The sequence below is a fragment of the Ovis canadensis genome, chromosome 22 (genome assembly GCF_042477335.2).
Source record: "Ovis canadensis isolate MfBH-ARS-UI-01 breed Bighorn chromosome 22, ARS-UI_OviCan_v2, whole genome shotgun sequence".
Taxonomy (NCBI): domain Eukaryota; kingdom Metazoa; phylum Chordata; class Mammalia; order Artiodactyla; family Bovidae; genus Ovis; species Ovis canadensis.
The window spans coordinates 37,023,193-37,036,262 of NC_091266.1; the positions used below are offsets into that span (position 1 = coordinate 37,023,193).

At 51.6% G+C, this 13,070-nt stretch overlaps 1 long non-coding RNA gene across 1 annotated transcript in view; it reads right to left on the minus strand.

Annotated features, from left to right (window-relative positions):
* LOC138427872 (uncharacterized) overlaps positions 1-13,070 on the minus strand; it is a 60,943-nt gene that overhangs the window by 43,168 nt on the left and 4,705 nt on the right. The window lies entirely within an intron of this gene.

The following is a 13,070-nucleotide window of genomic DNA, read 5'->3' on the forward strand; positions in this document are numbered from 1 at the left end:
GTGCAAATAGTGTCTGCTAGCCAAAAAATGCTATTTTTACTCTCTCGTGGGGAATTACTCATCTACAGTTTTTCAAATGGGCCTGTCTTAGGGGCACAGGTTCTTATGTTCACACATGTGGGGCTGGGGTGCCTTCTTGTTGCATATGGGAAACTGGTGGTCCACACAGGAAGAGGAGTCATGCTCAGAGGCCCCTTGCTCACAAACCTTCCACAGCTCTGGAAGAGGAAGGAAATTCCTTTATATATACACTGCTCCATTGAAAGAAATTAAGACTAAGCTGCCTGTGAGACTTATGCTGGCAAATATAGTAGCCATTTTCCACATTTAAATTAAATAAATTCAATGAAAGTTAATTTAAATAAATAAATAGAATTTAAAATCTGTTCCTCAGATTTTCAAGTGTTCAACTGCCACATATGGTTAGTGGCCACCATCTTGAAGTGCAGATACAGAATATTTGCACTATCACAGAAAATCCCATTGGACAGCATTGTTCTAGAATGTAAGCTCCATGGAGGCAGGGGCTGTGTATCTCCTGTATCACCATGACCCCATGCCAACCACAGAGCTGGCACAGAGAAGGCATTCTGTAATGGTTGTTGAACTAATAGCTGAGGAATGAATAAATCAACCAACCAAGGGCCCAAAGGAGGTACAGCCAGAGGTTCCTCCACAGCACCCCACTGAAGCAGGTTTTTGAGGGGAAATAGGATGGGCTGGGTCATGGAGGACCTCAATATAATACTGGAGCCTCAATGTCCCCAGAGAGGCCAGCAGGGTCACCCCCCAAGACTGAGGTCTGGAAAGGAAGTAATCACCCACAGATGGTTTTTTGAGTCAGAAACCTGTGTTCTCAACCTTCCTGCTGTTACTTTTTGTGAGGTCTCCCTCCATAGAATCTGAATAAAAGCCCCTTCTGAAATGCCCCCAGTGTCTGTGGGTCTGGACTGGGGAGGCCTCATTAACCCCTGGGGGTCAGTGCAGAGCATCTTCAGTAGCTGTTTGAGGGAGCTAAGTTCTTGCTGGTTACTTCCCCACCCAAGCCAGAAGGTGTTTCCAGAGGCTGTAGTGCCTGATCTGTTCCTGCCTAAACCACGGGTAACAGAAGGTAGAGGACAGGGCCTGAGAATCTAGGTAAGAGGACAAGAGTAGATAGTGAGCACACTTAGATTTTTAGAAGGTGTGATTTTCTGCCCTTACGTTTGTAGGTATTGGTGGCCAGGTGTGTGGTAGGGAGCTGTGTATGTATTGGGGGCTGTGTGTGGTATGAGAGGGGCTTTATGTGTAGTGAGATCAGTTACATGATTACAGTTAGGAGGTGTGTGTGGAGTGCATATTGAGGGCTGTGGGTTGGAGGCTGCGTGTGTTGGTTGACAGGGGCTGTGTGTGTAAGAGGCTGTATATGTGTGGTGGGTCTGTGGTGAGGGGATGAGTGTATTGGGGGCTATGCGCGTGCATGTGTGTAGTGTGTGTATGTGTGGTGGGTTGTGTATGTGTTTGTAGTGTGTGATGGCTGTGTCTTTCCTGCGGCCTTGCTTCACTTCCTCATGCTTCCTGATGTGGGCCAGAGTAGACCCCTGGAATAAACCTGGGGGGTCCCCCTGTGGAACACCTCCTCCACCCAGGAGGGGAGGCATGAGCTGTGGTCACAAACGGCCCTTCCTGCTGCTTGGCTCTGGCAGGGCAATGGGGATGCTGGGTGGGGTGAAAGCAAAGACCCAGAGAGACAGACCGAAATGGAGACAGAGAAGAGAGATAGGAAGGGAAGAAAGACCTGACCAGGCCCTTGAGACCAGGTGGGAGCCACGGGGTGGACTGGGGGGCCAGGGGTGGGTGGTGCAAGGAAGAGAGTGTGAGTAAGTGTTCTAGGAGGTGAGGGGAAAGCAGAGAGACAATGGATCGGATCGAAGGCCAGAGGGCGAGATGAGAGGGAGAAGAGAGCGAGAGAGGGATGAGAGAAAGAGAGATTGATGGGAAGTGGGGAGAAAAGAGCGGTGGGGAACGCAGAGACAGTGGATCAAAGGCCAGAGACGAGACCCGAGAAGGGGGAGGGGGAAGAAAGGGCGAAGGGAGGGGGCTCGGCGGGGGAATTGCCGGGCGGGCGCTCCGAGCCGCGCGGCTCCCCGGGGAGACGGCAGACACTTTGCGGAGATGTTACTCCGGAGTTGGAGACGATGATAAATATGATAATTTGTATAAAATCTGAATGGGTCTTGTTTTCAGGGAGAATGCCTCGGATGATGAATGGGCCCGGCTCTCAGATAGATGGCTGATAAAAAGTGTATTGGATTGTTGAGAGCGATTTTAATTCTCATTCTCTACCTGCAGATGCCGCGGCCGCCGCGCTGGGCCTCGTTCTACCTCTCGGCCAAGCGCGGGTCGGCCAGCGGCCGGGCAGGCCTCGGCGGCTCAGGAGGCTTCTGAAATGACTCTAATTACAGAGTTATTAATTTTAAGAGGAGGGTGAGCGGGGGGTTTATGATTATTAATTGAGTGCGGGCTCTCGGCGAGCGAGGCGGAGCCGGCGGCGGGCAAGCGCGGAAGATGCGCTGGGCTCCGGGCAGCTCCAAGCCTGGAGGGCTCCGCGGCGGCGGCCGCCGAGCCGTTTTGCAGACTGGCTGAGGATGCAGAGGCTTCCGCGTGCAGTCCGCATCCCTCATCTCCATCCCGCATCCGACCTGCGGTCCATCCTCTAGCCCTGGTCCTCGCGCCTGCGCAGCCGAACGTCCAGCTTTGCGCCAGGGGAACGAGTCGCGTCCGCAGCCCCAGGTCCAGGAGGCGCGGCTTTGCGGCAGGAAGCGCACCCTCAGGGCTCCCAGCTCCCACCCGTGAACCCCAAGTCTGTGACTGATGCAGTGCGGGGCTCCTTTAGAGACAAACGAAAAGAACAATAGCATTTATGCGAGCCCCTACGTGTGCCAGGAGCTGTGCTGGGGGCTTTAATTCTTTAATTTCCCTGGGCAGAATGGATGAGCCTCCCCACTCCTCAGAGGAGGAAACTAAGAGAATAATTTGTTCTTGGGAGGGGATATGTTTACTTTAAGGATGCTGCAGGCAGCCTTTCTCTCCGCGCCCCCGCCCCGCCCCGCCCCGCGGCCCCCCAGACAGCTTCCCTTGACCAAGTGCTGTGGAGGGCAGAGGAGGGAACAACAGAGAAAACTCCTCTCTCTAATTCACATCCACGCAGTCACTGTCATTCCTAGTGTCTGTTCTGGGTGACCCAGCATATTGCCTAACACATTGTCCATCTTGAAGAAAGATTTTCAAAAGACTGGGCTGCAAACTGGGAAGGCAAACACCCAAAAGTTCATAAATGGTTTTGCTCCACAGCACTGGCACTTTGGGTATAGTATCTACCTGGCCACAGTGAGTATTTTAAAGAACTCACAAATCGTTGAGAAAAGGCCATTCGGTGTAATAGGTGGGGAACTGGTTAAATTCCAGTAAAAGAAAATGAGACCCCTCAAACCCAAAGGCCCAAACCCCTCCTCCTGCCGCACATTCATTTCTGTCTCACTCTTACTGGAAGGGTTCAAGATAGTTTCCACAGTCCTGGATTATTCCAGAACTTCTTCAATTTCTGCCTTGGGCGAAGATAAAGCCTACTCGGAAAAAGACAGACCTCTGCAGGCTTAGGGAAAAGAGCGACTATAGGGTTATTCTAGCATATAGGGAAAAGGTACCTGTCACAGTGCCTGTTCTGTGGACCCAGAAGAGCCAGTAATGAGGATGGGCTCATGAGTAGGCTCCTCCATGCTCCTCTGCAGTTCCCAGGGCGCTTTGGCCCAGCTCACGGGGATTCAAATGGGACAGCCCAGGTCAGGCTTGTAGGGGGAGGGCATCAGGTTCAATCCACTGAATTCTCGCTATGGCTGGTGTTCAGGATCAGGATCCACAAGGCCTGATCAGAGGCTGAGCCCAGCTGGAGGGAGGCATGGCAGGGAGCCCCACCCCCCCCCCACCCCATCCCATCCCATACTGAGGCTTCAGACCTGGAAGCTGGAAAAGCCTGAGGTCTCATGGGAAGGGACAAGGCCTGGCTGGAAAACTATTAGGATGGGGCTCCCAGCTTCCTGCAAGGCTGGGTGAGGGCTGCTGGCCCTGCAGCCTCACAGAATTGGCTGGCCAGGTCACAGGAGCTAACTCTGGGTTTCCAGATTCAAAGGCTCTGAGGAGAGAGAGAGAAGAGAGGAGAGAGAAGAGCATAGAGATGGTGAAAGGCATGAGGATTTGGAAGAAGAGGGGAGAAGGGTTCCTGGGTTTCACCAACTGGATGTACTGAAGGAATCCTCTCAGACCCAACCAACCTCTGAACCACAGCCTGTGCCTCTTTTCTCTCTGACTCTGCAGTGGGCCCTAGGAATACTTGGCATAGCGTGTGCTTAGGAGCATAGGTTATGGAGGCAGTATCTGGGCACAGATCCTACCTTTGCCACCTATTCGCTGCGTGATTGTGGACAAGTTACTGAAACTCTCTGTGCCTCAGTTTTGTCGTCTTTAAAATAGGAATAAACAGTAGGCAGAAGGAATGGAATTAGTGTATGCAAACCATGTCTGACATGCAGTAAGCTCTCAGACATGTTGTTTTTATTATTAACTTTGTTACAATCGGGCACCTGATCTTCCCTCTGGATCAACAGCTTCCCCAAATATCTTTATATTACTGCTCTTTATACTCCCTGACACCCTGTGCCTGTGCAGGAGACAATGCTCAATCAGTGTTTGCTGAGAGGTCTGGGCATGGGGTGGGCTTCTGTATGTCCGTGGTTACTATACCCCATGTTTAACACCACCCAATAATTCCCCAAGTCAAATATCCTTGTCCTCACTTTATAGATGTGAGCACTTAGGCACAAGGAGTTCAAGGGATGTGCCCAAGACCAGAAAACTGGTATGCTTTGGAACTGAAAGAAGGGAGGGGTCTATCCTGGCCCCATCTTTCACTCTTAGGTGCTGCTTTCTCTGTCTTAGAGTTAATGAGAATTTCTTCTTCTGTGATGCACATGGGACTGCCTGGTAAGGGTGCATGAGAAGAGGAGAAAAGAGTTGCCTCCAGATATGATACATGGGGTTTCCACTTATATAACCACTGAAAGGGAAGGGTTTGCAAGGGGATGGGTGGAGGAGGAGGGGACAAGAGGGGAGAGGGAGGCAAGAGATCAGAGTTGAGACTTAAGTTACCCAGAGACCCAGACAGACCTTAATTTATCATCTCACCCCACAATATACACACACATCCAGTCTGTGCCTGAGTCCTGACCATCCTGCCTTCATCTCTCACATCTACCCTCTCTTCTTTATCTCCCTCAGACATTTTTGTTCCAAGACCTCTTATCTTCTTCTGCTGAGACTGTTTTCCCAGTCTCTGCTGCTTTCTCTACCTCCAGCCCACCATCTACATTTGCAGTGGTCTTTCCTCTCCAGATCAGATCTTTTCTCTTCCCTGTATAAAATCCTCCAATGACACTCCATGGCCTAAATGAGAAATCAAAACTCCTTCGCAAAAGTGCTCCTTGATCTAGGCCCTGCCTATCTCCCAACCTTGTTCCCCTTGACTCAATTCTCACATCCATATTGGCCTCACAGAATCCTTTGCAATTTCCCAGCTAGGTGGGTTGCTGCCCCCTCCCCATGCTTTTGCTCCTGATCTCCTTCTGCCTGGGAATATTTCAGCTAGGTATCCCCAGCATTTGGTGTACATTTCATCATCTTGCAAGACCTCATCTATTTACAAAGCATTCTCTGACACTCCCGTGTTTTAGTCACCCTTCCAGTCCATATCGTGACACTTTCTGGAGTTTCTTGGCAAAACTTTCTTTTTGTCACCAGGTGATATCCTCCTTAAAAGCAGAGCCAGTGTCTGATCTACTTAAATATAATAGTCATATATGGATGTGAGAGTTGAACTATAAAGAAAGCTGAGCACCAAAGAATTGATGCTTTTGAACTGTGGTGTTGGGGAAGACTCTTGAGAGTCCCTTGGACAGCAAGGAGAATCCAACCAGTCAATCCAAAAGGAAATCAGTGCTGAATATTCATTGGAAGGACTGATGCTGAAGCTGTAGCTCCAATACTTTGGCCACCTGATGCAAAACACTGACTCATTGGAAAAGACCCTGATGCTGGGAAAGATTGAAGGCAGGAGGAGAAGGGGACGACAGAGGATGAGATAGTTGGATGCCATCACCAACTCGAAGGACATGAGTTTGAGCAAGCTCCAGAAGTTGGTGATGGACAGGGAAGCCTGGCATGCTGCAGGCCATGGGGTGGCAAAGAATCAGACTGAGCGACTGAACTGAACTGAATAACAGGGAAGAGAAAACTCTGACTCCACATTAGATGTTTATTTTACTTCAATCTTTGTATTCTATTGCTTTTGCTTTGAGTTAAAAATGTTGCCTGTAGCCTGAAATATACAGGATAGCCCATTCTCAAGGCTCTGGTCTTTAAAGGTACAACACTTTACCATTCATACAGAAATACAAAGTTGCAGAACAAAGAATAACATTTGCCTTGTTGAAGATTTATAGGGACCTGACCTACATGGACAGCTGCAAGAACAAAGGATTCTACCACCAGAAAGTTTGCAACAACCAACCACGCCCCTTCTTCACCTTGCCTTTAAAAATGCTTTGCTGAAACCTTTCAGAGTTCAGGGTTTTGACGGGGTCATAAGCCACCCTTTCTCCTTGTATGGCCCTGCAATAAACCTTTTTCTGCTCCGAATTCCCAACGTTTTGGTGTTGTTCGGCCTCGCTGTGCCTCAGGCATACGAACTTGGGGTACAGTACCATAAACCCAGTGTCCATCACAGAGCAACCCCATGGCGTACTGACTGACTGACCAGTGCTTTCCCGCTTAAGTCAGCTTGGTCACGGCCTCCTCCCCAGCCCAAAGTGTTCTAGTCTAGATATCAGTTTTTCCTGTCCCTGTGCAAAAGTTGGAATTGACTGAATTACCGGTTTTCTTCTTGGAAGTATTTAACCCCCGCCCCTCCCCCCCAAACTCCTCTAGTCAGCTCGGCGGCTGAGCAGGCTAGAGGAACAAGACAGGAGGGAGGGGTAGAAGCCCGCAGGAGGGGCGAAGTGGGCGGGACCACATTGACCCGGAAGTCCCAGAGGTTGGAAATGTTGGGAATGCTTGTCGTCCTAGGGTCCGCCCGGCTGGCAGGGAAGCCTCTCTCGCCTCACCCTCTGTTCACATGCGCACAGTGGCCTGTCCGGGCCTCAGTCTCCTGCCTGGAGTCCTGAGGAGGGGCCAGAGGACAGGGGCTCGAAATGACTGCGGCCTGGGAGGGAGCACTCCCTCGAGGGTCAGACCGAAGGGGAGGCGCTCCCTAACACCCTTGCTCTGCCTTTCCCTCCAGCCCGCATTTCCACTTTTCAATTCTCTCTGCTTCTCTTCTGCACGTTCCCTACCCCCCTCCCCCGCTTCTTTCTCTTCTTTCCCTTTTCTCCTCCCCAACTTCTGGCCTGGGCAGCCCAATGCCGTGCCAGGCCCCTAGAGCCAGCTGAACCTGCGCCGCGCCTCTCTAGCCGCGGGAAGGCGGGTCAGGAAATGCGCCCTCCGCTGGTGCGGGTCGCGGTTCTCGACGCGTTACTTTTTTCTCGTAGCTGTGCCCCTGCGAGCCCGCCTGGGCGCTAGGAATCTGTAAGGGGGGTTGGGGTGGGGGAGCGGGTGGGGGAGCAGGTGGACCCTGCTAAATAGTATGTGTGGTAGTGGGAGGGGGGGTTCTAGCTACGGGAAAGCTGGGCTCTGAGCTAAGCATCAGAAGCCTCTCCTCTCCCAGTCCTTGCCTCCCTTGGCGCTGGGACAGAAAGTTCCTGGTGCCCAGTGCGCGCCCAAGAAAGAGCCGTGAGCCTTTTATTTACTCATCCCCTCCCGGCCATCTATCCAGGATGACATCCCACACTCAAACTTCATTGCTTCCAAGGGCAGATACTCCTGTGCGCCCCATGCCCTGGAACTTCAAACGAGAGTCGGGTTCTACGCCGACCCGGCCTAGAGCGCCCAGGGCGCAAACTGCGCTCCCGGGTCTTCGGCCCTTGGGCAGGGAGCACTGGCCGCCGCGGGGCGCGCTTCCACTGCTAAGCCTCGCAGGGGAGTTTTTTTTTTTTTTTTCTTTTCTTTTTAAAATATAACAACAAAAGCATTTGATCTTTTGGATTTCTTTTATTTCCTTTATTCTTTTGTTTCGACTTCTTCCCTAACCTCCCCCTTTCCCTTTCTTTTCCTTCGCTTTTTCTTTCTCACTCTCTGTCTTTGCATCTCTTCTCTCCGTCCTTTTCTGTACCTCCCTCTTCTATTTTGGTCCCGACTCTGCCTCTGAGTCCCTGTCTTTCTTTGGATCTCCCCTCCCGGACCCTTCCCTTTCCCTGCGTGAGGGCTGCACCATCTCCCTAAATCGTTTTTCCTGACTTGGCCGCCTCTTTCTCACTTTTTCGTTTTCCCGGCGACCCCAGACTGGCGGGCTCGGGTCGGGCTCTCCCGCCGCCGCCGCCGCCGGCGCGTGATTTATTCGCCTCACTCGGAGGAATCAGGTGCTGAACGAGGGAACAGATTTCTCCCAGGAAGGGTTTTGTGAACTAAACGATGCTAATTACGGGGTGGGGGACGCGCCGCCCCGAGGAGGGGAGGCGCGCCGGGCGAGGGGAGAGGCCGGAGCCGGGCCGCAGCCCTCCCAGGCCGCCTCCCCTGCGCCACTCGCCCCAGCATTCGCCTTTCCCTGGGAACTTTCCCGTCTGAGTTAACTATTAACCGCTGGCGAGAGGCAATTTTCTTCGGAATTTCAGCGATTTCCTTTTCTCGGTGGAGGCAGATTAACATGCAAATGGTGAGATGCTCGGCTTGAATCTGCGTGCGGGTGAGGATGCCTCGGCCCCTCCAAATAGTGTCCCTCGCGAGGGCGGAAAACTACAGCCCGAGCCACCCCCCTTCCCCGTCCGTGCCGGGTCACCAAGCCGTGACCGAGCCAGTGCCCGGCCGGTGCCCGGGGTGAAGGTGGAAAAAGCCGAACAGCTAGTGCTTGGGGGCGGGGTTGAGAAGGGAGCTTAACTGGGCAAGGCCACCCGAGGAGCCCGCGACCGACACAGCCTGGTCTCTACTTGGGAGTCCAGCACGCGGGGATGCTCTTGGAGGGGTTGGCCAACTTGGGAGGAAAACCCTTTCCCGCCTGCAGAATCGCCAGACAGTAGCTTGCTTCCTTCCCCTTTGCCACCACCGAGCACCCCAACACACACCCACACACATCCTGCTCTGGGTTGCGATCGCAACAAACTTTGTCAGACTTAAGCCGCTGGCTCAAGGCACAGGCTCCTCGCCTTTCCCTGCTTTACTCCTTGCCGGCCCGCTCTTCCTGGAGTAGGACAGGAGGGCGTTCTGGGCTTCGGAGAGGACCGTTTGGGGAAGTCTGGGCCTCGCCTGGCTGGGACGTTACCCTCTGACCACCCTCCAGACCGCAGGACACCCAAAGCACTGCATGGCGGAAGGCTGCTGGTGGTCATGGCCCGGCTTGGCAGGGCCCCCAGCTCATGGCCCCGCCGCTCCTGGGACCGGGCATTCCGGGGGACGCTGAGCCCCTTACTATTGCCTCCCGCAATGCTGGGCCTGGGGCTCAGTTCTGGACTGCCAGCCACTTGCCAAGCAGTCATCTCTGTATTCTCCACCTTTCCAGCTTACTTCTCTCCTGCCCTCCCGGCCGGATTAGCTCTCTCCCCTGCCGCCTAGCAGCCTCCATTTCTGGCGAGGCTGCCTCTGTCTCTCTGTCTCTCCCTGTCTCTTTGTCTCTGTCTCTCTTGTTTGTTTCAACTCCCGGACACTGATTGCGCCTTATGAAGTTCTAACTGGTTTTGTGTCAGGAAGATCTTTCTCGCTGCTACCCAGCCTGGCGTGACGGATTAAACATCAACTAGTTAAATAAAAATTAATATCAACTGCCTCCTAACTTCTAATGTCATGTTGTTTATAACTAATGAACTGATTAGGGGATAAACACATCACGGAGACATTCGGCTCTCCTGCCTGGGCTCTGCAGCCGCCCTGTGCCCACACCCCAGTACAGCCTCTGGCTGCCAGTCCAGGAAGAAGGCGGGGCTGGAGGGGCTGCCAGCTCCCCGGGGCTTGCTCCTCTGCCTACCTTTCTCGCTTTCTTTCCCTTCCTCTATACATTTCCTTTTCTCAGTCCCTCTTTTTCCCCTTCTTCTTTCTTTCTTCCCCCCTTGCATTCTTCTTTATCCTCTGCTTCTCTGCAAGGAATAGTCCATCAGACTGACTCTGGGTTGGATATGTCTGTCTCTCTCTGATAGTCTTGTCCCCCAACCTCCCTTCTCTGTGGGAGTCCCTACCTCTTTCTTCCCTCTTCTCTACCCTCATTTGGATTCATTCCTCCCCCAGCACAAAGTGTAATGATTAAAAGCATCCTTGTGACTGGGCCTCTGCCCCACGACAAAGCAGAAGTCTGCAACCTCGCCCTCAGCACTTTGTGAAATACTGACACCCCCTCTCCAGTTATTTAGGGGAAAGGGCAGGGAGCTAGAATAAATGAGGTTGTGTTTTCTGTTTCTCCTGTATTCAATCTGAAAGGAGATAGAGAAAATAAAAGTGATTTCTAAAACTTTCACCTTTCCTCTTGTCCCAGAAGCAATTAATACAGGTTCAAGTGCTAAGTTTAATTTTCAAAGAAAGAAAAACTACTCTTGTGTCCTTCCTCCAGGGGCTTCAGAGCCCTCTCCACACACATCCACCCCCTCACACCCCTAGCCAGCCCTAGTCTGACAAGAGTGGCCTCCTGCAGGGCTCTTTTCCTAAAGATACTTAAAGCAAATCACAACTGTCATCATGACAACAATAAGGCAGGAAAGCAAGTAATCACAGACCTGGCCCCGGTGATTTTTTTTTTTCTCTAAGAAGCCACAACATTTTAACTTGGTTTGCCCTGGACCGCAGGGTCTGACAAGACAATAACAACAGAAGAAGCTTTTAAAACCAGTTTAGCACACGTGAAAATGTAATTCTAATGAAGAATCAATAGGCTGGCGGATCATTTTTCCTGGGACTCCTTGGAGAACCTGAGAGAGACTTTCAATCAATGGGGCGGGCAGTGAGCAGGAGGGCCCTGAGAGACTGTGGGACAGGGGTGAGGCCTGGGAGACAAAGAGAAGGCTGGAGGGAGGCTAAGGTACAGGGCCTGCCCTTTGACTGGCATCACTTTGCAGGTCTCCAGAGTTCCCAAGGCTCCAAAAGTATCAGAGCGAGAGCTAAGAAAACTCCTTCCTCCTCTTGGTCCCCCTGGTATGCGACAGGCTGCTTAACACAATGGCTTCAGCTGCCTTCCCCTGGGCCTAGGCCCCAGTCCTGGCACTGCCCCAACCTTGGGCCCTGTGTTCAGGTAACTGTGACAAGCTGGCTCAGGAGCAGGCAAGGACACTAAAGCTATGTGTGTGAGTGTCCCCAGTTCAAAACACCTGATTCCCCACTGGGTGCCTCCCTGCTTGTGTGTGTGTGTGTAATGCTGGGTCTAAATTCCTGCTTCTGAAAACGCAGGAATAAGAGCAATGAATATGTCTGTGGTCACACTTCACATTCTATCAATCACTTTCACCCAAGTTTCTCAAGAGAAATCTGGGAGAAAGGCAAGGATTATAATCACTATTTTAGAAGTGGTAACAAAGGCACAAAGAGCCTTGCAGTGGAGGTGTGACTCAGCAGGTCATGGCCCATGAGAGTGGGTGACAGAGAGTCTATGTGTGTGAACATCTCACTTGTGTGTAATGGAATAACAGCATGAGAATGCATGGTGGGGGGAAAAGGAGAGAGACTAGGGTTACATTTATACACATTGCTTTCTCATCCTTGTCCTTGGGAATGTCTTCTGTGTATAACAAAAAGCAAAAACCTTTCTTTTTTCACTTTTAAGTTTATTTCTAACATATGCTTATGTTGGGAAATCATTGTTTGATTTTTTTAAAAAAGAAGTTAAGAAAAGAAACCCCAGCAAAGTCTGATGTTTTAAATCACACATTTGTGGTAAGATGGTAACTCGGTCATGATTTGCCTGAAACAGTAGAGATTCATGGTCCTGGAGGATGATTTTTTTAAAATTTAAGTTGGGGAAGGGAATTTCCTGGTGGTGCAGTGGTTAGGACTCCAAGCTTTCATTGTCAAGGGCCCTAATTCAACCCCTGGGCAGGGAAATAAGATCTCAAACCTGTGCATGACAAAAAAAAATTTTCTTTTTAAGTTGGGGAGCCATTATATGGGTTTGGCCTCTGGGTGCCTGTGCCTCCTCAGTCCTGAGTTGCACAATCTTTTTGAAGGAACTTCAGCTGAAGTATCTGGGACTCTTGCTAAAGAGCATCCATTGCTAAGTGGTCCCAGTAGGCCTTTCGGACGTGGGCCTCAGTCCTTGCTTTGGTGCCTTCTGCCTGGAGCCTGGAGGTGTTTGTGCAGGAGACAGGACCAGCTACAGACCTCTGCCTGCACACTGGGGCTCACCCAGCACTTACCTTGCCTGCTTCTCAGTGTTACTCAGCATGTGTGTGCAAAGGCTGAATGAGAGTGGGAGGCCCAGAGCAAGTGAGTGGGAGTGTGAAATGGGGGCAGATGAGAAAAGGGGACCTGGGGAGTAGAAGTGGGAGTAGTGGTGCTTGAGAAGTGTGTGAGTGTGTAAGGAGTTTAAGAGGGTGTGTGTGGACAAAGTGGTGTAGAAGTTTGAGGGAGAACTTGTGACCAAGGTGTGAGAGGTGTAAATTCCAGGTTGGGAGGGCCTGAGGTGGGACAAAGCTCAAGTGAGCCTTTGATCAGGGATGGAAAGCTTGAGTGTGCTTGGAGGGGTGTGAATCTGAGGGTCCAAGAAACTTGGAGTGAGAAGACCAGAATAATGCGGAAGGGGGTGGTTCAGACGGGTGGGCCTCTGAGCACAGCCAGAGCCGTGGAGGGTTCTGGGCTTTCTCCCTTTCTTCTGAGCCTGCCTCATCTCCTGAAGGCAGGGAAGCCAGAACTTTCCCCTTGTATTCTGATTTTTTTTTTTTTTAATGAAGAATGGAAAGAAAATTTGGAGCAGGAGAGGC